The sequence below is a fragment of the Saccopteryx leptura genome, chromosome X (genome assembly GCF_036850995.1).
Source record: "Saccopteryx leptura isolate mSacLep1 chromosome X, mSacLep1_pri_phased_curated, whole genome shotgun sequence".
NCBI classification, from domain to species: domain Eukaryota; kingdom Metazoa; phylum Chordata; class Mammalia; order Chiroptera; family Emballonuridae; genus Saccopteryx; species Saccopteryx leptura.
Genome location: NC_089516.1, coordinates 46,021,278 through 46,048,311, shown reverse-complemented (window position 1 = coordinate 46,048,311; position 27,034 = coordinate 46,021,278). Strand labels below are relative to the sequence as shown.

At 38.2% G+C, this 27,034-nt stretch overlaps 1 long non-coding RNA gene across 1 annotated transcript; it reads left to right on the top strand.

Moving 5' to 3' along the window:
- On the top strand, positions 1-25,630 carry LOC136386171 (uncharacterized). Its single transcript, XR_010747900.1, has 4 exons — positions 1-273; positions 3,554-3,688; positions 19,236-19,375; positions 25,506-25,630. It is a non-coding gene; the product is annotated as an uncharacterized lncRNA (long non-coding RNA).
- Positions 25,631-27,034: the final 1,404 nt, after the last annotated feature.

Sequence of the window (27,034 nt, the reverse complement as noted above, 5' to 3'; positions counted from 1 at the left end):
TAAGGGGAGCAACTTGCCACTAAACTGTGAGCAAAGGAAGGTGGAAACCAGGTCTGCTTTATGTTTGTGTCCCCTGGGCCCATCTGAGTACCTGAGCATTGTCGGTACTTAATGTCTGTGGAATTGAGTAGAAATCATTGAACTGAAAGGATTTGGAAGCTTCCCAGAACTGGAGTCAGCATGAGGAGAAACAACAATTCTGTTGCCAGAGAGCCAGACTGAGACTCAGAACATTTAGTTACAATCACAGGTGTTGTTGTGATCATTTATGAGGTGAGTCATAAGTAATTTGTTAACGCTAATATAAGTTTGGAAGATTCTGAACGATGTGCTCTTTCACAGATTCAAGGTTATCACTATAGCAATGATATATTTCAATATGCTCTGTTGAGTGGGTTTGCTCATGGGACTGTTGCACACATGTGCATGCTGATTGCAGCATAAGTCAAGGCGAACAATAGAAATAATGTTTTTCTTAAAACTAATAAGAGTCACTGACTCAGACTGGAGGCAAGGTGTGCCCAGTTTGATTTCCATTGTGAACAACAACAACAAAAATCAGTTTCTTTCTTCCATCTCTTCCCCTAGAACCAGGGTGGATGATGCCGCCTTTACAGGAAACAGCAAAAAAAAGCCACTTAAAAAATCTCTTATTATTTATTCTCCTCTTACAGAAAGACACTTGGGACAAATAAATATAAAATGGTATGTGTCTTACTTAGCAATGGGCAAATGCAGGATTTTTTGTATTCTTTGCAGGAATAAACTCATGAAATTTTCAGAAGTATATTCTATTATGCACCACCCACGTTCTATTTTAAAAAGGTCAATTCTTTTCATTCCCTACAATTTTGAACAATGGAGCAAAATAAGCAATTTAATACTGACTCAACGACAAAGACATCTGAATCAAATTTATATATATGATGGTGCCCAGAAACTTTGACTAATGAATATTCTAAAAAATAGAAAAGATATTTTTGAAAGGTTAATTTTAAGAATATAAAAACTGAAAGCATATCATTCATATTTGCTTAGCACTTTGGAGATTATAAATGCTTTTGTATATCCATTATCACTTGTGAGATGATCAACTTGGCTTAAATGATTGGCCTAAAGTTGAAGGCTATAACAGCAAGTAGTGTAAACTCTATGGGGGTGTTGTCTAAATAGTAACTGTGAGGTGAAGTTTTTATCCATGCAATACACACCATTTTTGTGTTAGGAATTAGCCACACTCTACCAATATCCAGGCACATTTTCAAAAAAAGAAGAAAGGAAGGAGGGAAAGAAGGAAGGAAGGAAGGAAGGAAGGAAGGAAGGAAGGAAGGAAGGAAGGAAGGAAGGAAGGAAGGAAGGAAGGAAGGAGGAAGGAAGGGAGGGAGGGGGTTGGGAGGAAGGGAGGGAGGGAGGGAGGAAGGGAGGGAGGAAAGAAAGCGAATATTTTTCTTATAGAAGGCTCGACAAGCAATTTTGAGTCATGGGTTATATCTTTTCGGTTCCAGTTTGCCCTCCAATCTCACAAAGCAGGTAAGAAGAGGCAAGAAGACTCAGGGTCATATCACTTTCTCTCTACAACCAAGGCTTTTTTTTTCCTGTTCTTCCACCAAGATCCTTATGAACCACACTGTTGCCACACCAGCAGTGGATGGTTCCAAATCCTCTGCCATTATGAGTTGTTTGTCATATCTATAATAGATAGGTTCTTGATTTCAAACAATAACCTTTTGAGCTGGTTGCTCTACTTTGGTATTTCATTGCACAAACTATACATTTATGGATAAAAAGAAATGTGCCTCCATATGCAAACACTGAGTGAGGTAAATAGTTAGAAATCTTCATTCCCATTTTAGTGACTAGGATTTACTCTGATACCTCCATCTCATAACAGGTGTGTAAACACCTTGGGATCATTGATCATATCTCATTGCATTCTTTACAATGCCTTGGCAAGTGTTATACCCATAATAATAAAATACGTGAATTCAAAATACTTAATAATCTATAAGAATATTGGCCTTGTTTGGTTTATTCACTTATTGCTAAGTTTTTACTGCTATTATTGTTATTGTTCTTTAAAGCTATCCTTCTGCCTGAATGTTATTCTTTTATGGAGATACCCCTAAATGAAATTATACTGTGCCTACAGATTAAAAATATAAATTAGCAAAGTAAAATCGAGTGAGGCTATACTTAATGCTACTGAACTGTACACTTAAAAATAGTTAAGATGGTAAATTTTATGTTATGTGTTTTTTAGCACATTAATAAAAATTTTTTTAAATCCCAGGCAGGCTGAAACCAGTTGTCTCACTTCTTGCCTATGCTAAAGGGTGGTACAGGGCACTGTTTGCAAGGGGTAGTTATGCGATTGTAACCCTCTTATCCAGTAATGTATATACAATGCATCTTTTGTAGCAACAGATCAAAGAACAGCTTTTATTGACCTATATCCATATTTGATTGTACAGCAAATCAGCACAAACACACGCCCAGAGACCAGCTTCAGTTTCTTTTTGCCCCACAGGCTTTCTAAAGAGAAAGGTATTTTCTGAGATAAAAACAAGTTTTGCAAAGAACTTCAAGAAAATGAGCATTTGTAACTAATGTTAATAATATTCAACTTGAAAAATTACTTATTAGCTCATGAGAAAACACATCTCTCTCATAAACTATGAGTGAGAGCTTGGAAGGTGGGGAGAAAAACAGTGGAAATATAGAAAGCATGATGAACAAAGCAAACGTAAATATACATATATGTACATGTGCACTTTTGCACAAAACCTCCATTATTTTTATGATTTCATTTCTAAAGGTCCAGATAATGTCAGGTAAAATTGTAACTCGTGACTCAGTCAGGGCAATGCTTTTGTTTTCATAAATCAATGTTAGCTAAGTCAATTAGGGTGGGGTGGCAAAAAAAATGATAAGCAGCAAATATAATTTGTTCAGCGGAAAGGCAGAATAAGTTAGCTCTCACTTTGAAGAGCTGAGTTCAGAGGTTTCAAAGGGCACACAGGAAATGCTCCAACAGCATAAACTGTGCCCTAAGCATCATTCCAGTAAACTTTGAGCCCTCCACATGGTTTTATCTGATTGAATGATTCTCTATCTCCAGATCCAAGGTACCCACAAAGAACAATGTCTTTGTGATAAAATCAGGAGCTCGGGGCTTTAATTACTTTTATGATCACTGGAGACTGGGAGGTGTAGAGATGACATTTTCAGATGGTCAGAATCTGGTGGGTTCTCCAATAACAGATTCTCAAGTTATTAGAATCTTAATTTTTTTGTTGGTTTCTAGTTCTGAAATTATTTATACATACATAGTAACTGTTTTTGTCACAGATATAACAAGTTGACTACCAAAAAAAACCACAAAAAACATAGAGCTCTGTACCAGGCTTGTAAAACATTACAAACTCATCTCTGTTTCTTAAAAATATATACAAGGCAGTTTTTTGGTAATGATGGATGTACGCTGAGCCTCAGGTGTGCCTTGGGCCAAAAAAGAAAAACTGTCATTTAGAGTTTGCCATTTTGCTTTTTTAAGGTTTTTAAAAAGGCACCAATTGAAGTAGTTATAAATGAAATCTGGAAGATGAAATTGCAAATGCTATTCTTTCTCCGATACGAAATAGTATTCACTCAACAGAGAGGTGGAATTTGATGAAAAGTCCTCACGGAGGTAAAGCAATGTTTCTTTTTCTCTACTATTCTGTGGTTCTCCCAAAGTGTGAGATTTGGGGTTCATAGTTAGGGGAACAGAGCGTACACTTTGAGAATAATAGCAAAACAGTTAGCATCAAAGACATTTTGTGACAAAAGAGAACAGATTAAATATATATCAAGTTTGGAATCAGGTACTGCAAGTTAACATGGAACAATTTCACAGAAAATTGTTTATGTCAGAGATGATGCCCCAAGCTTTCAAATATCCTGGCTATATAAATATTTAGGAGAAATCAATATAGACATCACAGATAATTCACAGGAGGTAGTTTGTGATCACAATTAGACATTTTCACAAATGTTTTCCTGAGAAAAAGTAGAATTAGTCATAGGACAATATATAGCCCGCAGAAATGTTCCTTTTCCTCATATCACTTTAGCCTGTGAAAATTTCTCCTCTTTACAATTTATGTGTCAGGTATTGCAAAACTAAAAATATGCACTTTCACTAAAAGAGAAGAAGCTGTTGATAGCAATGCTGTGGTTTCTCACATGTTACACAGAACCAGTGTGAATTTCCCTTTTTTGATTCATAGATAATTGCAAACATGAAATTCAAACAATAATTATGGTTCCTCTCTGCTTTTTTCTGCTTGGTTTCCCTGAGAGTGTAGACTAGGGAGTACCTGAGTTTCTGTTATGAGCACTGCAGACAGAGAATGGAGAAGTCATTTTTTTTGATTGACCAAGACTTTATATTCCGGGGTCTATAGTCACTCTGTCTAAGTAGGCCCATGTGGGGAAAAAGAAAAATGAATTTTCCAAAATAATGAGACTGTCTTAACTCAGGGGATTTTTCTGGATTGCTGAGAGTCAGTAAAGCAGCACTGCAAAAGTACAAACCAGTGGTCTTTTAAGGAAGCACCCCTTGAAAACATAGTCATGAGGGTCTTAATTGTTGTAGTCCAGAATAAGCAACATGTTAGAGGAGTTTTTATGGAGATCTCTAATTGGGGCTTATCCAGGGCAATGTTAAACCCGTGTTTAATAGAAGTGGGGGTGAAGGGGAATCCAATACCTTTTCCTGAGGAGTTCAACAAAGTCATGCAAAACATGATGGTGGTGTAACAGAAGAAAAACTTCCTCTGCCCTTTTAGATTTAGTTACTGGGGCCTGTGAATTAAACTGACAAGAACACGAATTAACAGGAGAAAACACATAGGTTATTTTATTGATGTTAATATTTTTTATGTGCACAGAGACTTCACAGAAAAGAAACCCAAAGGTGGTAAAATCTTTTAAAGAAGGACAATAAATTGTAAACAAGTGACTAGACAAAGGAAAAAAGGTAGTAAATTGTGAGAAGGTGACTAAGAAATGTATGATAGATAAGGGTTGTTTAGTAAGGTTTGTTCTGCAGACTCAAGTTGTTATCCTCTGATAAGAGACTTGTCCTCTTCCTGGTATGGGAGAAGGAGGCACTTTTACAAATTGAAATTTAAGTCACTTTTACAAAGAGAAATTTATGCCCTGCTTTTAGGCAGAAAGGGGGCATTCTTCCTGAGTCTGCTGCTTTTCAGTTTTCTTCAGTTCAAAATACTCTTTATGCCAAAGTGGCATATTTTGGGGTGGCACATTCTTATCCTCTTCATTGGAGATTATATCTGTACCTACAAGGTAATAAGTTTCATCTTTCCTTTACAGAGGGTACAGAGAAACAGGACACAGTAAGGAACCAATAAGAAATTCCCAGGAACTTGAGGCACAAGAGCAGGCTCATAACACATTATTTCTTTCTCCATCTTCTTCGCTCCCTCAGCCTATTTTCAGGACATAAGATGCTAAGCTTTGACTCTTTCTTCACTGTGCCTCCAAAATGTTAACTTTGGGGCAGTAAGGGCAGCTGTGGCCTATGGATAACTCTTGATCAAGAACCTTCTTTCTCATCCCCTTCCTGTAACTCCCTCTCATCCTTGGCTCCCATCCCTGTTTTTGGCTTCCCAAGCATCTCAGTCCTGTCCTTAGATGGGGGAAGTTGGCCTCATGTTCCATGGCCTCTGGATCTCTGGGCCATGCTAGAAGTTCATTTCCTTATTCCAGTAGTACAAATATTTTAAAGCCCTGTGCAACATTTTGATGCCTTCTCACAGAGGGGGTCAAAATATGATACCTCAAATTATATAATTTTGGCATAAGGATTATTTTGAACTAAAGGCAATTAAGAAAAAGCAAACACAGGAAGAAGACTTCTTTGCCTAAAATCAGGGCATCCATTTCCCTTTTTTTTCTTTTTTTCCAGGTTATTTTGACAATTAATTATGTTGCATACAAATCACCCAAAGTTAAATTGTCTTCCGTCACTTTATATCTGGTTTTCTTTGTGCCCCTCCCCTCCCACCACATCCTCCCACCCCTCCCTTCCCCCCAACCACCACACTCTTGTGCATGTCTCTTAGTCTCATTTTTATGTCCCACCTATGTATGAAATCATACAGTTCTTACTTTTTTCTAATTTACTTATTTCACTCGGTATAATGGTATCAAGGTCCATCCATGTTGTTGTAAATAATCCGATGTCATCATTTCTTATGGCTGAGTAGTATTCCATAGTATATATGTACCACCTCTTCTTTATCCACTCATCTATTGAAGGGCTTTTTGGTTGTTTCCATGTCTAGGCCACTGTGAACAATGCTGCAATGAACATGGGGCTGCATTTGTTTTTACGTACCAGTGTATTTGAGTTTTGGGGGCATATACACAGTAGAGGGATTGCTGGGTCATATGGTAGTTGTATTTTTAGTTTTTTGAGGTACCACCATACTTTCTTCTATAATGGTTGTACTACTTTACATTTCCACCAACAGTGGATGAGGGTTCCTTTTTCTCCACAGCCTCTCCAACACTTGTTATTACCTGTCTTGTTGATAATAGCTAATCTAAGAGGTGTGAGGTGGTATCTCATTGTAGTTTTGATTTGCATTTCTCTGATAGCTAATGAAGTTGAGCATCTTTTCATATATTTGTTGGCCATTTGTATTTCTTCCTGGGAGAAGTGTCTGTTCATGTCTTCTTCCCATTTTTTTATTGGATTGTTTGTTTGTTTGTTGTTGAGTTTTATGAGTTCTTTGTATATTTTGGATATTAGGCCCTTATCTGAACTGTTGTTTGACAATATCATCTCCCATTTAGTTGGCTGTCTGTTTTGTTGTCAGTTTTTCTTGCTGTGCAAAAACTTCTTAGTCAGATGTGATCCCATTCAATTATCTTTGCCTTCACTTCCCTTGCCTTTAAAGTCAAATTCATAAAGTGCTCTTTATAACCAAGGTCCATGAGTTTAGTACCTATGTCTTCTTCCATGTACTTTATTGTTTCAGGTCTTATATTTAGGTCTTTGATCCATTTTGAATTAATTTTAGTACAAGGGGACAAACTGTAGTCGAGTTTCATTCTTTTGCATGTGGCTTTCCAGCTTTTCCAGCACCATTTGTTGAAGAGGCTTTCTTTTCTCCAATGTGTGCTGTTGGCCCCTTTATCAGAAATTATTTGATCATATATATGGGGTTTTATTTCTGGGATTTCTATTCTGTTCCATTGGTCTGAGTGTCTATTTTTCTGCCAATACCATGCTGTTTTGATTATCATGGCTCTATCATGTAATTTTTTTTTGTATTTTTCTGAAGCTGGAAACGGGGAGAGACAGTCAGACAGACTCCCGCATGCACCCGACCGGGACCCACCCGGCACGCCTACCAGGGGGCGACACTCTGCCCCTCCTGGGGGTTGCTCTGTTGCGACCAGAGCCACTCTAGTGCCTGGGGCAGAGGCCAAGGAGCCATCCCCAGCGCCCGGGCCATCTTTGCTCCAATGGAGCCTCGCTGCGGGAGGGGAAGAGAGAGACAGAGAGGAAGGAGAGGGGGAGGGGTGGAGAAGCAGATGGGTGCGTCTCCTGTGTGCCCTGGCCGGGAATCGAACCCGGGACTTCTGCACGCCAGGCCGATGCTCTACCACTGAGCCAACTGGCCAGGGCCTATCATGTATTTTGAAGTCAGGTATTGTAATGCCCTCAGCCTTGTTCTTTTTCCTTAGGATTGCTTTGGCTATTCGAGGTTTTTTATAGTTCCATATGAATCTGATGCTTTTTTGTTCCATTTCTTTAAAAAATGCCATTGGAATTTTGATGGGAATTCCATTGAATTTGTACATTGCTTTGGGTAATATGATCATTTTGATTATATTTATTCTTCTTATCCAAGAACAAGAAATATTATTCCATCTCATTGTATCTTTTTCGATTTCCCTTAACCATGCTTTGTAGTTTTCATTATATAGGTCCTTTACATTCTTTGTTATGTTTATTCCTAGGTATTTTTTTGTTGTTGTTGGAACCATGAAGGGAATTATTTTTTTGAGTTTGTTTTCTGATGTTTTATTGTTTGCATATAGGAAGGCAATGGACTTTTGTATATTAATTTTGTATCCTGGGACCTTACTGTATTGGTTTATTGTTTCTAGTAATCTTTTTGTGGAGTCTTTGGGGTTTTCGATGTATAGGATTATATCATCTGCAAAAAGTGAAACCTTTACTTCCTCTTTTCCAACATGAATGCCTTTTATTTCTTTTTCTTGTCTGATTTCTCTGGCTAGAACTTCCAGCACCATGTTAAATAAGAGTGGAGAGAGTGGACAACCTTTGTTTGTTCCTGATTTAAGGGGAAAAGTCCTCAGTTTTATGCCATTTAATATGATGTTAGCTGATGGTTTATCATAAATGGTCTTTATTATGTTGAGATATTTTCCTTCTATACCCATTTTGTTGAGTGTTTTAAACATAAAATTATGTGGTATTTTATCGAATGTCTTTTCTGCAGATCTATTCAGATCATGTGGTTTTTGTTCTGTGTTTCTTTTATATGGTGTATTAAATTAACCGTTTTACGTATGTTGAACCATTCATGTAATTCTGGGATGAATCCCACTTGATCATGATGTATTATTTTTTTAATATGTTGTTGTATTCTATTTGCTAGTATTTTGTTTAGTATTTTAGCATCTGTATTCATTAGAGATATCGGTTTGTATTTTTCTTTTATTGTGCCGTCCTTGCCAGGTTTTGGTATGAGGGTTATGTTGGCCTCATAAAATGTGTTTGGAAGTATTGCTTCTTCTTCAATTTATTGGAAGACTTTGAGTAGAATAGGAACCAAGTCTTCTTTGAATGTTTGATAGAATTCACTAGTATAGCCCTCTGGCCTTGGACTTTAATTTTTGGGGAGGTTTTTAATAGTTTTTCTATTTCCTCCCTGATTATGGGTCTGTTTAGGCTTTCTGCTTCTTCATGAATCAGTCTAGGAAGATTGTATTGTTCTAGGAATTTATCCATTTCTTCTATATTGTTAAATTTGGTGGCATATAGTTTTTCATAGTATTCTACAATAATTCTTTGTATATCTATGATATCTGTGGTGATTTTTCCTCTTTCATTTTGGATTTTGTTTATATGAGTCCTTTCTCTTTTTTCCTTGGTGAGTCTTGCCCAGGGTTTGTCAATTTTGATCTTTTCAAAGAACCAGCTCCTTGTTTTATAAATTTTTTCTATAGTTTTTCTGTTGTCTATTTCATTTATTTCTACTCTGATGTTTATTATTTCCTTTCTTCTGCAGGTTTTGGGTTGTCTTTGTTCTTCTTTTTCTAGTTCCTAAGATGTGATATTAAGTGGTTTACTTGGGCTTTCTCTTGTTTTTTCATAAAGGTCTGTAGTGATATAAACTTCCCTCTTATTATTGCTTTTGCTGCATCCCAGAGATTCTGGTATGTCGTATTGTTATTTCCATTTGTCTGTATGTATCTTTTGATCTTTGCGCTTATTTCTTGTTTGATCCACTCATTTTTTAAAATATGTTGTTTAGTTTCCACATTTTTGTGGGGGTTTTTTCCTCTTTTTTACAGTTGAATTCTAGTTTCAAGGCTTTATGATCAGAAAATATGCTTGGTATAAATTCATATTTTCTGAATTTGCTGATGTTATTTTTGTGGTACAACATATGGTCAATTCTTGAGAATGTTCCATGTACACTAGAGAAAAAAAATGTATACTCTGGCACTTTGGGATGAAATGTCCTATAGATGTCTATCATATCCAATTGTTCTAGTATTTTATTTAAGGCCAATATTTTTTATTGATTCTCTGTTTGGATGACTGATCTAGAGCTGTCAGCGGTGTATTGAGGTCTCCAAGTATGACTGTATTTTTGTCACTTTTTGTTTTTAGGTCAGTCAATAGCAGTCTTATATATTTTGGTGCTTCTTGGTCTGGTGCATATATATTAAGTAGTGTTATGCTTTCTTGATTCAGTGTCCCCTTAATCATTATGAAATGACCATTTTTGTCTCTAATTACCTTTACTGTCTTGTAGTCAGCATTGTTTGATATAAGTATTGCTACATCTGCTGTTTTTTGGATGTTATTTGCTTGGAGTATTGTTTTCTAGCCTTTCACTTTTAATTTGTTTTTATCCTTGTTGCTTAGATGACTTCCTTGTAGGCAGCATACAGTTGAATTTTCTTTTTTAATCCATACTGCTACTCTGTGTCTTTTTATTGGTGAGTTCAATTTATTTACATTTAGTGTAATTATTGACATTTGAGCATTTTCTATTGCCATTTTATATATTGCTTTCTGTTAGTTTTGTATCTTGTTTGATTCTTATTTTTTGTCTTTCTATCATGTGTTTTTGTTTGGTTGTAATCCATACTTCTTTCCTCTGTTACTTCTTTTTTCAAGTCATGTGCTTCTGTGGTGGTTTTTTCAAGGGTGGTTACCATTAAGTAATGAAAAGGGTACCTACCATGTTCATTGTAGTACACTATCTTATGAGTGCTTCTGCATTCCATCCTCCTTTGCTACTGTTAATCTTACTCCTCTCCCCTTTTTTGTTTTTGTTGTCACAGTTTAAATCTGATTTTATTGTGTTCTTGGTGGAGCTTTTACTTGTGGTTTTGTTTTGTTTTGTTGTTTATATCTGGTTGGAAAACCCCCTTTAGTATTTCATGAAGTGGGGGTTTTCTGGTGATAGATTCCCTCATCTTTTCTGTATCTGTGAATGTTTTTATTTCTCCTTCATATTTGAAGGATAGTTTTGATGGGTATAGTATCCTTGGCTGGAAGTTCCTCTCTTTGAGAACTTTAAATATTGGGGTCCACTTTCTTCTAGCTTGTAGAGTTTCTGCTGAGAAATCCTATGAAAATCTAATAGACCTTCCTTTATATGTTGTATTCTTCTTTTCCCTGGCTGCCTTAAGAATTTTTTCTTTGTCATTGGTTTGTGCCAATTTTATTATGATGTGCCTTGGAGTAGGTTTGTTGAGGTTAAGAAAACTTGGTGTTCTATTTGCTTCTTGAATTTGAGGCTTTAGTTCTTCCATAGGCTTGGGAAGTTCTCATCTATTATTCATTTGAATATGTTCTCCATTCTATTTTCTCTCTCTTCACTTTCTGATATATCTATTATTGTTATGTTGTTCTTTTTGATGGAGTCAGACAATTCCTTTAGGCTTTCTCATTTTTTTTAATTCATGAGTCTCTCTCTTATTCTCTCTTCTGCCTCTAGTTGCTTGTCTCTATGTTACTAATTCTCTCTTCTATCTGGTCTGTTCTATTAGCTAAGCTTGTTACCTTGTTTTTCAGTTCATGTACTGAGTTTTTCATCTCATTTGGATTCATTTTCATAGTTTCAATTTCCTTGGTAATATATTCTTTCTGTTCATTGAGTTTTGTTTTTGTTTTTTTTGTATTTTTCTGAAGCTGGAAATGGGAAGAGACAGTCAGACAGACTCCCGCATGCTCCTGACCGGGATCCACCCAGCATGCCCACCAGGGGCGACACTCTGCCCACCAGGGGGGCGATGCTCTGCCCGTCCGGGGTGTCACTCTGCCGTGACCAGAGCCACTCTAGCGCCTGGGGCAGAGGCCAAGGAGCCATCCCCAGTGCCCGGGCCATCTTTGCTCCAATGGAGCCTTGGCTGCGGGAGGGGAAGAGAGAGACAGAGAGGAAGGAGGGGGCGGGTGGAGAAGCAAATGGGCGCTTCTCCTATGTGCCCTGGCCGGGAATCAAACCCGAGTCCCCCGCACGCCAGGCCAACGCTCTACCACTGAGCCAACTGGCCAGGGCCTGAGTTGTTTTTTGAGCTCCCTATATTGCCTTTCTGTGCTTTCTTGTATATTTTCATTTTTACGATTTCTATTTTAAATTCTCTGTCATTAATTCCAATGTTTCCAATCCATTCAACTTTTTTCTATAGATTTTTTTCCTCATCTATCTGTGCTACATCTCTGTCTTTTGTATCCATGATATTCGATTTCCCTTTCCTTAATGGCATCTGAAAGTGGTTCTGTTAATAACACTAATAAGAATTAATAAAGAATAAAAAATTATTATTAATTCTTTATTTTGAGAAAATACCGTGAAAAACTGAGAATTATATTTTTCTAAATGTAAGAAAAACTACCTAGAACAGGGGGCTTGAGTTCGGAGAAGTGACAAAGGGGCTACAAATGAGGTAAGGATACACAAAATGCTACAATTAAAAAATTTGGATCAAGAATAAAATAATTTGCTTGTAAATGACAGTTGAATGAATGATATAGTGAAAGAGACAAGAAGAAAACAAGAAAAAGAAAACAATACTATTGTATTAATGGGAACACAAACTACATAGAATGGAGAGCTGGGGTTGGGGAGAATGCTAATGAGTTAAAAAGCGAAGTAAAAAGCACACAAAATGCCACAAACAAAAAATTTGAATCCAAAATAAAATAATTTGTTTGTGGGTGAGAATTGAATGAGAGAAAAAGTGAATAAGAAAAAAAGAAACCAATAGAGAGGGAAAAAAAGAAAAAGAAAAAAAGAGAGTTAAGGGTTTTGGAATGTAACCCTCATAGACAGAAAGAAAAAAGAAAACAGAAAAAAAAGAATGGAAAAAGTAACACCTATGGGTAATGAATTTCAAGATGAAGAAAAAAGAATAAGACAAAAGGAGAATAAAAGGACCAAGTTGGAAGAAAAAAAAGATTAAAAAATGAAAGAAATAAAAGTGGAAAATGTTATAAAACTGTGAATTATACTTGATTTTGAGAGGTTATTCTTCTTCCTTTTTCCTTCTCTCTTTTTGGTTGGTGGCATTGTACCCCAGGCTCTTCCCCTGTGGTACACTTAGGTAGAGATTTGCAGTTGATATGTTGCTATGGTGATGACATATACTCGGCCTCAGTCTTGTTGGTAGTTGAAGCTTGTTAGCGTTTGCAGGCTCCAACAATGGGAGAGTTCATTTTCCCGGAGCCTCTCTACAAGTCTCTTCTTTTTGAATCAGCATCCTGGTGACCCAGCTGTGAAGTTTCCCCTGCCACTGGCTGGAGAGTAAGAAGCCCTAAGAGCTGCCAAATCCCCACTCAGTGCAGGGCTCTGTGTAAGGCTTTGCCAGCCAGAGCCACCAGCATAATCAGGCAGGGCTGGGAACCAATTGCTCTCAAAGTTTCTTTCTATGAGCTTCCAGGCCTGTCTAGTATGCCTCAGCACTCAGCAGGACTGCTCTTCCCAGGCTTTTTGCACTTTGTAACCTGTATTGGCTGGTAGGAAAATGCCCTAGTCACTGCCTGCAGAACAGAAAGTCTTAAAAGCTGCCAAGTCCCTCCTCCCAGTTTTTTTAGAGCACAGCCCTGAGTATGAGAGCTCTGCCAACAAGAGCCACCAGCTTAAGCAGGTAGGGGGGCAAGTTGACTTCTGTTCAGACTCCTTTCTAAGGTTCCCCGGGTATATGTAGTTTAATTTGCCTCAGCATTCTGTGGGATTGCTCTCTGCAGGCTTCTCCCTTGTTAAAAAGCCTACAGCCTAGCCTGCCCAACTTCTGCAGTGTTCTCTGAGGTCTGTTCCATAGGAATGTGTTTTTCACCCTGTATCACTGGCAGGAAGTTGCCCCAGCTACTGCGTGCAGAGCAAGAGGCCCTAAAAAATATCACGTCTCTCCACTGGGTTTTCTTAGATCGCTGACCTGAGAAAGAAGACCTTGTCAGCCAGAGCCGCTGCCGACGTAAGCCAGCTGGGCAGTGCGCAGACTGTGAGTTAAGCTAATTTTAGTTATTAGATCCACAGATCTGCTCCAGAAACTGTCTGCAAGCTGCCTGAGCACCCCTCCCCTAGCACTTCTGTATATTTTCTTCCCCGGAAATGTGCTTTGTTAGCCTATATGGCTGGCGGAGGTGCCTCACCTGCCCGGAGAGGTCCGGGTGTAGGGAAGTCGGCTTTCAAGCACCACCCCATGCGCTGTTGTTTGGATTATACCGACACTGTGGTCACAGCCCATGCAGAAGGCTACTACTGACAGTCTCCGACCCTGCCCCTCTGTCAGAGAAAGCGGGTGCCCACTCCTGGGACACTAAGAGGAAGCACTCGCACACTGTGTGCACTCGCTGACCAGGATATCGGGAATAAACAAGGCAACTGCTCACCCACATCTTCCGGGTACACCGCTGGCATTAGCTCACATGGGCTGAGCCGCCACGGGCATACTCTCTCCTCAGCTTGAACGTCTCTGCCCCAGCCCATCTCTTTCCACACCCCAGCCCTCACTTTCTCTCCGTTCCAAGTGAAAGTAGCCCTTGTTCAGGTCAGTGAGGAAGGCGGAGTGCTCCGTTCTCCATCTTATTTCCTTCAGGGTCAATATATATTTAGCTACCATTTTGCCCAATCATACCTTTGTTCAGTGTATGTGTATTTCAGATGCTCCTGGGATCGTTTTTCTGTCTCTAGTTGTCAAACTTGTTCAAATTTCGGGGAAAGGTAACGGGAGCCCTCCTCATGGAGCCATTTCTCTGACATCATTTCCCTTTTGAAGGCAATCTCCCTCTCCCATACCAAGAAGAGGAGAACAGCACTTATCACTGAAGACAGAGAACGTACCAAGTTGTAGTTATATAAATCAACCTTATTAAGTAACTCCTTGCTACCATTAATTTCTCCCATATATTTCCTTGTCACTTTCCCACAACTTATAACCCTTAAAAGCCCAAACTCTCTTCTCTGTATCTAGTCACTTCTCCATAACTATCACCCTTTTTTAAAATGGTATACAAGCACCCAGGCCTAATCACTCCTTTGGGTTTTTATTTCTTTTCTCTGAAACCTTGTGAATGTAAAAAGTATTAACATCAATTTATTTTGTCAATCTATTGTGTGTCCATTTAATTTGCAACCCCCAGTTATAGAACATAAGATATTAGAGTAAAAGTTCTCTTCCCCTACATTACTATCTATCTGATTAATAAATATGTATTGACTGCCAACTTCCAGAAGAATTTACATGTACCAGGGCCGGTGACAGGGAACAGCTCTCAGCTTAGAAGCAGCTGTGCCATATTCATTTAACAGAGCTTGGCAGTGTCTTAACAACCAGCTACAAAAGGAAAGTGCAAAGGGGCACAGCTTCTCTTTGGAAAGCACCAAGATGCCATCAATCTCTGACCCAGTCCAGTGAAAGCTGGAAAAAGTGCCTCAAGCACTACAGAGGGGAAAGCACAGAGGCAGAATGGGTAATGAGTCAGAAAGGAATGTTTGCTAACCCACACCAACATACCTGCATGCCAGCAAGAAGAGAGCTCTGTAAATTCCTTTACACATACCAGGGTCTTACATACACTTCTGAGAGCAATTTTTAATCGAGAGAATCTTCCCTGTGCATTACAGAACAGTATGTAGATCGCTTACTTGCTTTTGGATGAAACTCTGCCAAAGTGTGCTGTCACTGTGATATCTTTTTTCCTCTCAGGCTTTCTCAGCATTACCAGCCTTGGTTTTGTTCATTAAATAATAGAGTGAAAGTCATGCACTAGCCCCATCATTACTGCTCCAGAGGAAAATAAGGGGAGGGATGCTCAAAAAAGCCTGGGCTACTGGTTTTAGTATTTTTATTTGTTTGTCTTTAAAGAAACAAACCTAGAATAAGATTTCCTGAATTCACAAATAGATGCTTGTTAGAATACTTTTTTTCTGTAACAATATAAATATAAATTAAATCCAAGAATAAAAAATAATTTTCCAACATAATTTTGTTTTGAATTTCCACCTCTTCACTTAAATTCAGTTAGAAGGGAAAGAGCTCCACCTAAAAAAGCCCAAATTTCCATCTGTTACTTTAGCTATCACGTCAGAGTTAGTACTTTTAGAAAGACCTCTTTGATGTAACATGGGAAAAAAACATACTCTCTAAGCAATAAAATTCAGGTGTAAACCAAAATTAATTTTAGACTGTAATAAAGAGTAAAAAGCATTCATTTGAGCAAAAGGAACTGCACCCTGAGAGACTGTGTTCCACTGAGACCAAGGGGAGGCCATCTTTTATAGGAAAAATTTCTGCCCCAGTTCTCAATTTTACGCAAATGAGGTTACCAAATCATGCAGTTCTATTTCTAATTGGTTATATAAAACAGTTATGATTGGTAGGCGTAGATACAAGTGAAGATACAATTTGGTTGGATGGAGCAGGTCTTAATCCATTGGTAGAAAGACAAAACCAGGGCTTCGTTGCAGTGGTTGACCCATGTTGCACAAACAAGCACGACATGGTGCAGGAAGCCCAGAGTTCAAGCTAACATTCTTTCTTGTATACAGAGTTCATGATGAGCTCCTGTCAGCAAAAGGCCATAGACTCTTTATTTATTTATTTATTTTTCTTGTGGGAGAGACAGAGAGAGTCAGAGAGAGGGACAGTTAGGGACAGACAGACAGGAAGGGAGAGTGAAGAGAAATATCAATTCTTCTTTGCAGTTCCTTAGTTGTTCATTGATTGATTTCTCATATGTGCCTTGACTGGGGGGCTACAGCAGACCAAATAACCCCTTGCTCGAGCCAGTGACCTTGGGCTCAAGCTCGTGAGCCTTGCTCAATCTAGATGAGCTCATGCTCAAGCTGGCTATCTCTGGGTCTCAAACCTGGGTCCTCCACATCCCAGTCCGATGCTCTATCCACTGCACCATCGCCTTGTCAGGCCATAGACTTATTATTCATAAAATTTGGTCCCTTGATTAACCATGGGAAGTCCATTTCAGCAGATAACTTCCTTCTAAGGGTTCACAAAGACATCCCTGCACCTTGTTTCTATGGTGCAATGTGTCACTTTGAAGGCTTTCAGAAAAATGAGCCCAGGATGGCCATCAAGATTAGGGTATTTGCTGGCCAAAACAGCTACAGAGCAAGTGGAGTCTCATCCTAAATTCTCAATCTCCTCACGTTTCTTGGTTAGTCAAAGCAGTATCTTTGTCATCCTTCTCACCTTACCAAAGAGCAGCCCAACCAAAATTGTGTGCATTTTTATGTGACAGGGAAATAAAGTGAGGTAGGAAATCGTGGAAGTTGAGAATCAAATTTGGTAAAAGATTCTCAATCCTACCTCACTCTCTACAGTTTAAAAAATAGTATGTATTGGTTGGGAAGGGGAAGGGTAGAGTTGAAAGGTAAGTGGATACAGGAGACACTTCTTTTAAGGCAATATTTGTAAAGCAAAAATTTTTGCCCCAATAGAGAAAATGTATACAATGGAAAATTATTTATTGCCTATAGTACTTGCTTCTGCTACAAGAGCTATTTTATAACTCTGTAAAGGTATAGGATAGAACATGCAAATTCTGTCCTTTCTGGTTTAATTGATTTCATTCTCCCTTGTGTGGGGGGGAGTAGGGGGAACAGTTCATTTCCATTTGCCATTCATTTCATTTACTCTATATGAATCTAGGCTGCTTTTTAAAAAAATCAGTTATAACACGTGTCTGTTTCCCTCAGTTATTATAAATAAAATAAAATCTTTAACATATGTTCATTTTTATATTGCTGTGAAGGTCACAATTTTACCTTTTTTTCTGAAATTGTTTTGTAACATCCTTGTAAGACCTCTTTCTGAGCTAGCAGCAGAAGGAATCATGATGACCGTGGCTTACAGGTAAGGGGCAGATGCCTCCCACAGAGCTGCACTCTACAGAGAGAGTAACTTGGTTATTTGCAGAGGACTTGCCCTTTCTCTCCTCTATTTTCAGGTTAATGCCACCATCTAAAAATGAATTTGGTTACCTTTCAGGAGCAGAAATCCTTCTCATTTTGGAAGGCATTACTTCTGGGTCCTCTCTCAACTTTCAGGTTTCCCATGCTCTCTCTCCACTAGCAGATCCCTGCATGGGAGAGCTGCAGTCTCTCACCCAGTGGGCAGGGTTGTTTTTCTGTTGGCTTGGCTGCAACCCCCTGAGCTCTGCCAACACACAAGGATCAGTGGCATTCTTGAAATTCCTGACATAGCAGAGAAGCCAGGCTTGGCCTCACAAATGCCCTTGAACTGAGGTTCTGACCCTAATGGAGCATTTATCTTTTATTCACAGCCAAAGGTTAGGACCTATTTATGTAAATCCTCTGCCAAGGGTCAATCCATCTTGACCTCCTGGTTTTCATTTCTCTAATTGTCTCAGGTATTTTTTAGACCCCTTTGGAAATGCTTCATTCAGTGAAAAGCTTTGAGGTCAGTAAGAATTTGGTTACAAAAGGAACGGGTAGGGGGCTGGAATTGTTGAGAAGGCTTCCTTTGAAGAGTTCTAAGAAGCTTTCAGAGGCCACCCAGTTTACAAAGTAAAAAAAGCAATGACCTCATGCACCCCATTTTATTCACAGAAAATAAGCTTTCTTAAAATGGTATCTTCACCTAAGAAGTTTCTTAGAGCACACATTGTGCAATTTCAGTTTCCTAGGGCGTGTATAGTCCCATCTCAGCGGTGGTAAGGGGTTGGGAAAGGAACTATTAGAATTGAGGGCCTTTGGGCGGGTGTTGGCTCCTTAGGCAATTGTTCCCAGTTAATAGGCCCAGAATCCACCCAGCTTTGCATTTTAAAAAGGGGCCTCAGAATAGTGAGAAAAGGCTTGATTCTTAAGAACTAACTCAGGTTACAGGAATTTCAGGCCACATAGGAAGCCAGCAGGGGAGATATTTAGAGGTCAGCAGGTCTTCTGGGGGCTCTCAAATCATTCTTGATTAAGAGCCTTGTGTTCTAGTCTTTAATGCACAGTAATAAAGACTTTGAGTGAACGAATCCCTAGGAAACCAGCACAACTGCTTAACAATCCTGACAAGGAATTTCTCTTTTTTACTAAATTTTCCCTCCTTTACCTTAAGTTTATTAGATTATTTTCATGTTCCATTTTCAGCGGAAAGGTGGACATACTATTCTCTTTAAAAAAACAAGCAAAAACACATTTTCTTCATTTGTTATCATCTTTTTATTGTGAAAAAATTTTATACATGCAAGAAAGTTGAAAGAATAATACAATAAGTATCCTATATCACCACCATTTAAATTCAACAAATGCTAACCGTTTGGTATATTTTCTTTATATACACAACTATATATACAAATTTGCTTCATGCATGTATATATGTACTTTTTTGCTAATTTGTTTAAAAGTAAATCAAAGATGTGACACTTCACCCCAAATACTTCAACCTGCGTATTGTAAATTTTTATTTATTATTTTTAGAGAGAGAGGATGGGAGAGAGCGAGAGATAAAGAAACAGAAACATAGATAGCTCTGTTCCTGTATGTGCCCTGACCAAGGATCGAACCAGCAACATCTCTGCTTCAGGACAATGCTCTAACCAACTGAGCTATCCGGCCAGGTACAGTTTGCATATCTTAACATAAGTGCATTCTCTTATAACGTTTAACACCCTTAAGAAAATTAACAGTAATTTCCAAATACCATTTAACTCTCCGAATCTCAGTCCATCTTCAAATCTTCCTAATTTCCATTATAATGCTTGCAACAGTTTCTTTTTTTTAAACCAGGATCCAATCACAGTTTATACGTTTGGTTTCTTTAGTCATTGTAAAGCCAGAAGCCACAGCCAGGGCCACCATCACAGCCGCCCGGCCCATGCAGGTTCACATTGGATTCGGACAGTCGGTAAAGAAACAACGGAGCCACAAACTGGTGGGCCATAGTCTTTAATTCTAGCTTGCACCCGGCGGGCAAGTAAAAACACACACTGGGCTCCAAAACCCACTCACATTCAGTGCTCACAAAGCTACTGACTTATCCGAGTTTCCTAGAATCAAAGGTTTCTAGCTCACCAGACTTATTCTCCTCAGTTCCCCATCTCCTTCCTTATCCCAGATACAAACACTACACAAACTGGCATCTCACTCAGCACTCCGCCATCTTGGCTGCTTCTCCTGGCCACATGGCCTCTTTCTGCTCTCTGCTCTGCTCCCTCTGCTCTCTCATGCTAATCATCCCAGGAACCAAGAGAACAAACTCCCGCTCTGTCCCCATTTTATAGTGTAGAAGTCCAAACCCTTAATCCAATATACAAAATAGGGAAGTCTCATACAAAGTCACTTTCTGAGGCATGATTGGATTGTACTACCTCACATCAAAAAGGGTAGGAAAAGCTTAATCCCAAAACCAAGCCCCAGGCTACAAGGATTCTGCCTGCCTTTAGCCCACCCCAACACACATTAATATCACCTGGGTGACGGCCTCCTCGTGTTATCTTTAACAAAGTGAGCATAATACATTTTATCTGCCCAACAGTCATCTTGGAAGTCTCCCTACTACATCTTCTTTTATTTATTGTTTGTTTGTTTGTTTGTTTTTTGTTTAATGTCATTAACTCTTTGAAGAGACTTTGTATAAAGTCTTACATTCTGGGTTTATCTGAACAAGTTAAAAAACTTGTTCTTCTATCTCTTTGATTTCATGTTGTTATGAGTTGAATTGTGTCTGTCCCCCAAAGTATATTGACGTCCTTACCCCCAATGCTTCAGATTATGACCTTATTTGAAAGTAAGGTGGTTGCAGATATAGTTAGTTAAGATGAGGTTATGCAGGAGTAGGGTGAGTCCCTAATCCAAAATGACTGGTGTCCTTATAAAAGAACATAGACACACAAGGAAAACACCATGTGAACATCAAGGCAGAGATTATGCTTCTACATATAAAGAAACTTCAGAATGCCAGCAAACCACCAGAATTTAGGAGGCATGGAATAGATACTTTTTCATAACCCTCATAAGGGTTATGAACCAACTCTGCCCACACCTTAATTTCATACCTCTAGCCTTCAAAACTATGAGACAATAAATTTCTGTTGTTCAAGAACAGTTTGTAATAATTTGTTATGACAGCTTTAGCAAACTAATATACCTGTACATTTATTTGATCTTAAGTCTAGAGAGTCTTAATTAGAATGAGGTTAAGCAGTTTTGGTAAAAATACTACATAGGTGATGCTGTGCACGTCATATTATATCACATATCATCAAGTTCTCTCACGATAAGTGATATTAAGTGTCATCACTGGGTTAAGATTATGACAAACAAGCTACGTTTTTCAATTTGCAATGATAAAGTAATTTGTGGGATGATACTTTGTCACTACATATGTATGCTGCCTCTATCAATCTGTCAGCCAGTTGCTTTAGCATACATTAATGATCCTTACCTGAATGGATTATATTCCTGGAGGATTAAAAAATGAAGCTGTTGTAAAATTTATTTGTAATTGTGTGCTGCCATTCTTCAAAAAGGAAGAAAGAAATGGAGACGAGCTTCAGTTTTACTTAGAGTTAGGATAAATGCTTGACATTTTCTTTCAGTTTCTAATTTTCAGAATAAAGTTGTCAGTATAATAGTCATTATCAACCATTAATGAGTATTTTCTCTTATTTGAGAATCACAATGGACACATAGTTTTAATTTATTCAATTGTTATAATCATCTGCATTCATTATTCTTCTTAATGCTCACATGTCCTAAAATTGTAGCCAAGTGCGAACCCCTTTAAGCTGGTTCCGTGTTCTTTTGACACACCTTATTGTTTTGGGGTTTTTTTGGTGCTCTCTTGATTTTCTGGCATAAGAACTCCCAGTCGCAACTTAAACTTTGTCTGTACCAAGCCAGGAATGAGCTATTTCTCCAAGGAGCACTGTTTTCATTTATTATGTAATGTTATTTAGAAACCAAGATCTGGTTTCAATGTAAGATTATTGTTACTGGGATGGGGATGTCATTCCTTCTAGGCCAGAGCAGTGAGCAACAATAGGAAATAGCAAGACCAGCTTAATGAGCAAGCTCCTTGCATAGCCATACAGGTATTCATGCTCAGAAAAGTCTTATACCTGGGTTTTAATGCTCTATAATCACTGCTTTGAAATTCTTTGCAATTTTATCTTTATATTTGTGTTTGGTGAATGGAGTCCAATAGGATAATGGAACATGCACCACACGGGCTTGGAGCTTCATTCAGTTCATTCATGGTGTCCTAAGACAGATTCTTGGATGTCACTCCCTAACCCCTGATGCCATAGGCCAGGGGTCCCTAAACTACGGCCCGCGGGCCGCATGCAGCCCCCTGAGGCCATTTATCCAGCCCCCACCACACTTCCGGAAGGGGCACCTCTTTCATTGTGGTCAGTGTGAGGAGCATAGTTCCCATTGAAATACTGGTCAATTTGTTGATTTAAATTTACTTGTTCTTTATTTTAAATATTGTATTTGCTCCCGTTTTGTTTTTTTACTTTAAAATAAGATATGTGCAGTGTGCATAGGGATTTGTTCATAGTTTTTTTAATAGTCCAGCCCTCCAATGGTCTGAGGAACAGTGAACTGGCCCCCTGTGTAAAAAGTTTGGGGACTCCTGCCATAGGCCCTGCCCAGTCTCCCTATCTCCAACACTTCTTAGAAACTAGTGTTTATCTTTGTCTCCAGTGGAGGTCTGGCTGTGAGTACAAGGAAGATAGGGTTGAATGTATTTGCCCTACCACATCTTAAGATCAGGCATGGTAGTGTTGTCCCCACCCCAGGTTGGCAATGCCACACCAAATTTAGCAGGTAACTAAACAAGGGTAACTTTTCACCCATTACCAGTTCAGGTCCCTAGTGCATTCAAGCACTGAGGTTGTAATATACTTGGAGGTCTCCCATCAAGCTGTTGGTTTGGAACAGCAAGACTGTGGAAAGGAGAAATGCCTGGCTTGACTTGCTGCCTCTAACCCAGAGGGCACATCACATTACATTAGTCAAGAGACTGATAGGAATGGGAAACTGGCAACCATCAGGCTAGAGTGCTTACAAGCTCCATATCATAGGGAAGGGTCTCTGGGTGCCTATGAGCCTACGCACTTGCCCCTTGAGTGTTCCGTAGAAACTGAGTATCCTGTACATAGAGATACCCCTTCTTCTTCCTTCCTACCTTCCTGAATCTGTTTTGTGTTAGTTTCTCCTTCCCAATTCAAGGCAGTCTCTAGGACAAGTCACAAAATACAAATTAGGAAATTTTAATTATTCCACATGCAAATTAAATACTCTTACATTTGCTTTTAAAACAATCACTGCACAATGTAAAGATGAAAGGTAAAATTCATGCTAATAATTTAACATTTCAATTTTTCTTTACTTAGAACAACATTAAATAACAAACGCTATGACAAGTTGAGTGAGTAAAAAAACTGGAAAAAAAGAAAAAATTTTATATTTATTTTAACAATGTTTTATTCTTGCTTTTTGAGCAAGTGGTCCAACATTTCATTGTACACTGGCCACACTAATTATGTCTCTGCTCTTATATATATAAATAAGTATATATGTGCATGTATATATATACAGTCATACCTCACCATATCATGGTTCACTTTTTGCAATCTCATTGTATCGTGGATTTTTAAATTGTATATATCTAATTTTGTATTGCAGATTTTTTGCTATATTGTGGAATTTTGTGGTATATAAGTATTTTTTATTATTTTAATTAGTTTTGCAGTAATATAAGCATTTTCTAGCCTAAAAAATTGAAAGCAATATAAAATATTAATTAAAACATATTAATTAATATTTTTTAAATCTTCATCATTTAAGTTGTAGTATATTCATTGGTGAGTACCCATATAGAATTTTATATGTTGTTAAAATTACATAGGTTTAAGAGTGTAGAAAGTATTTAAGAGCATAGGAAATGTTTATAAGAGTGTGGGAAAGGTTAATAACAGTGTGGGAAAGGTTTATAAGATTTTGGAGAGGGTTTACAAAGCCTTAAGATATATATAAATAATAAAACAAATATAAGGTTGTTACTTCATGGATTTTTGCCTATCGTGGGAGTTTCTGGAACTTAACCCTCACAATAGATGAGGGACCACTGTGTATGTGTATATATATATATATATATATATATATATATATATATATATATATGATATATATTATACATTAATTATGTAATTAAAGTTTTTCATTCAAATTTAACATCATAAGGTTTTCCTAAACATTTATTTTATACATGTATTTATGTTCTATTAAACTAAAATTTTTGGTTCAAACCATAGTTAACATAATTACTTATTTGCTTTATCTATAATACATACACCTACATAAAGTTCAAATTTTCAGTACCATGTTACTACTAACAAAATGACTAAATAATGTTTAAGGTTTCTCTTTACTTCTTTTTTACTTGAGTACAATTTATGTATTATGTTTATTAGTCATTTGAAATTTTGTTTCTGTGAGATTGCTACTTTTGATATACAGTTAAGCTCATTTATCTGTTTCCAATTGCAGACTTTGCTTTGTCTTCTTTTTTATTTTTATATTTCAAAAGTCAAACTACATAAAAAGACATCCTCAGAAATTTCTCTCCCATTCCTACTCTCTCTGTCTCAGCCCTTCTGCAAGTCCACTTAGTAACCATTTTTATTACATTCTGGTTACTCTTATAGTATTGGGGGTGGGGTGGGAAAGAAGCAAATAAATTCCCTTTTCTCACCTGACCAGGCAATGGCGCAGTGGATAGAGCATTGAACTAGGATGCAGAGGACCCAGGCTCAAGACCTCGAGGTCACCAGCTTGAGCACGGGCTCATCTGGTTTGAGCAAAAGCTCACCAGCTTGGACCCAAGGTCGCTGGCGTGAGCAAGGGGTTACTCGGTCTGCTGAAGGCCTGCGGTCAAGGCACATATGAGAAAGCAATCAATGAACAACTAAGGTGTCACAACGAAAAACTGATGATTGATGCTTTTTATCTCTCTACGTTCCTGTCTGTTTATCCCTATCTGTCTCTCTCTCTGTCCCTGTAAAAAAAAAAAAAAAAAATTCCCTCCTCTCATATACAAAAAACAAAACACTATATACAAGTTCTGCACATTTTTGTTAGCATAATAACCTCCATATCAGTTCATAGACTTGTTTTTCTTTTTATAAAACTGTATAGTACTTCTTTATAAGGCTGTACCTTCAATAATTCAACAGTATTTTATTGGTGGACATTTCAAATAGTTACAGTCTTCTCTATTAGAACTAAGGCCACAATAAATAACCTTATGCACTTTTTATTTAATAATTATAGAAGTCTACCTTCAGGGTAAATTCCTAGATGTGAGATTTCTAAGTCAAGAGGTAAATGTAATTTTGTTAGATATTGCCCAATTCTCTTTCCTGAGAAGATGTTAACCATGGTACACTCTCACCAGCAGTGTATTAGACTGTTCACTTCTCTGCAGGTCTGACAGTAATGTTTTTTTTTCAAACTTTGAGATGTTGGCCAGTGTGATTTGGGTAAAATGGTAATAGTGTTGTTTTAATTGGCATTTCTAATTTTGTGAGTGAAAAGTGAGCATCTTTTCAAGTGTGAACTTATACTTCTTTGTAAGCTCTGCCTTTTGTTGATTTTCTCTATCAAAATTTTCATCTCTTCTCAATTGGTTAAGATCTCTTTATGTGTTAAGGAGGTTAATCCTTTTTCTGTCATATATAGGTCAAATATTTCTTCAGTTTTTCCCCCTTTTTTCCAAGTGAGAGGAGAGTAAACAGTGATGCAGACTCCCAAATGTGCCCCAACCAAGATCCACCCGACAATCTCATCTGGGGCTGATGCTTGTGTACCAAGGTATCCTCAGTTCCTGAAGCTGACAGACACAATTGGACCAATGAACTATTCTCAGAGCCCGGAGAGGACACTCGAACCAATCAAGCCACCAGCTGTGAGAGGGAAGAGAACAAGAAGGGGGAAAGAGAGAGAGAAACAGATGGTCATTTCTCCCGTGTGCCCTGATCTGCAATCGAACTCAGGACATCCACACATGGGGCTGATGCTCTATCAACTGAGCTAACCAGCCAGGGCCAGTTTTATTTTAAATCTGATTATGACTTTGTGTTATAATGTAAACAAATTTATTAATCTTTCATTTATTTATTCTAAACTTTAAGTCATTGTTCAAAAAACTTATTCCCATATTAAAAAGAAAAATAAAGGACTTTTAGCCCAGGCCAAGATAGGGTGCCCCATTTTTCTTAGGGCCTTCACCTAACAACTAAGAAACCCTGGACATCACACAGCAAAGAAGCATAAGAAGATTTTGAAAGGTGGAAAGAAGATAAACTGTCTAAGGACCTCAGATTTAACAACACAAGGGAATTCCCTGGGTTTCCTTATTGCCTCCCTTATATATCAGACAGGACTCTACAAAAACCTCCAACCCAGAACTGCCAACTAGCACAGACAAAAAATAAAATAAACAAAATCCAAGAAAAAATTGATATCTTTAGCCAAGGATCAGGAAAAGAATGGCATAACAACAGAAAATGTTTTGGCAATACCAGTATAACTCCAACCATACACCAATGATCTTCCAATCCCCACTGGCAGGAATAGGTGGTATTTGATTACCTTGCAGCAGTACTAATGGTGCTGGGCAGAAAGCTGAGCTTCTATCTCTGTGCAGAAAAGCAGTCAGTGCTCTGATTCCTACATAGAATAGTGTCAGCAGATTCAGCAGTAAGCTGAGCTCCTACCCTCTTTGGACAGTAATGGGAATTGAAGCAGAGAGAAACAAGGCTAGTCAGTACTCTGCTATCTTTCTTTCCCAAGTAGTAGCAGGGTCCAGCAGTGCGGAAACTATAAGTATCAATCTCTACCTGGAATCAACCACACTGAACAAGATGGTGTCAGTCTTGTCCAATCTGTACTCTAATATCACTATTCCCTGTCTCTGGTGTCAGCAAGTCCCAGTAGGGAGCTGAATCTCCTCCATGACCACCCAATAGCCAGAAGATCAAATAAGTTAGTGTGAAATAAGATTAATAACTACTCCTCTTTCTCCTGCCACCCCCAGCCAGTTCCAGTAAAAAGCTTAGTCTCCAGCACTGCTCAACATTAATGAGGCACAATGAAGTGGTACAAGGTGGGTTAATCTAAACTTTGCTTCTTCCAATCTCGTATCAAAGGGCCCATTTGGGAGATAAACCTTTATCCCCACCATGCGTCAACAGGGAAGAAGGAGGTGG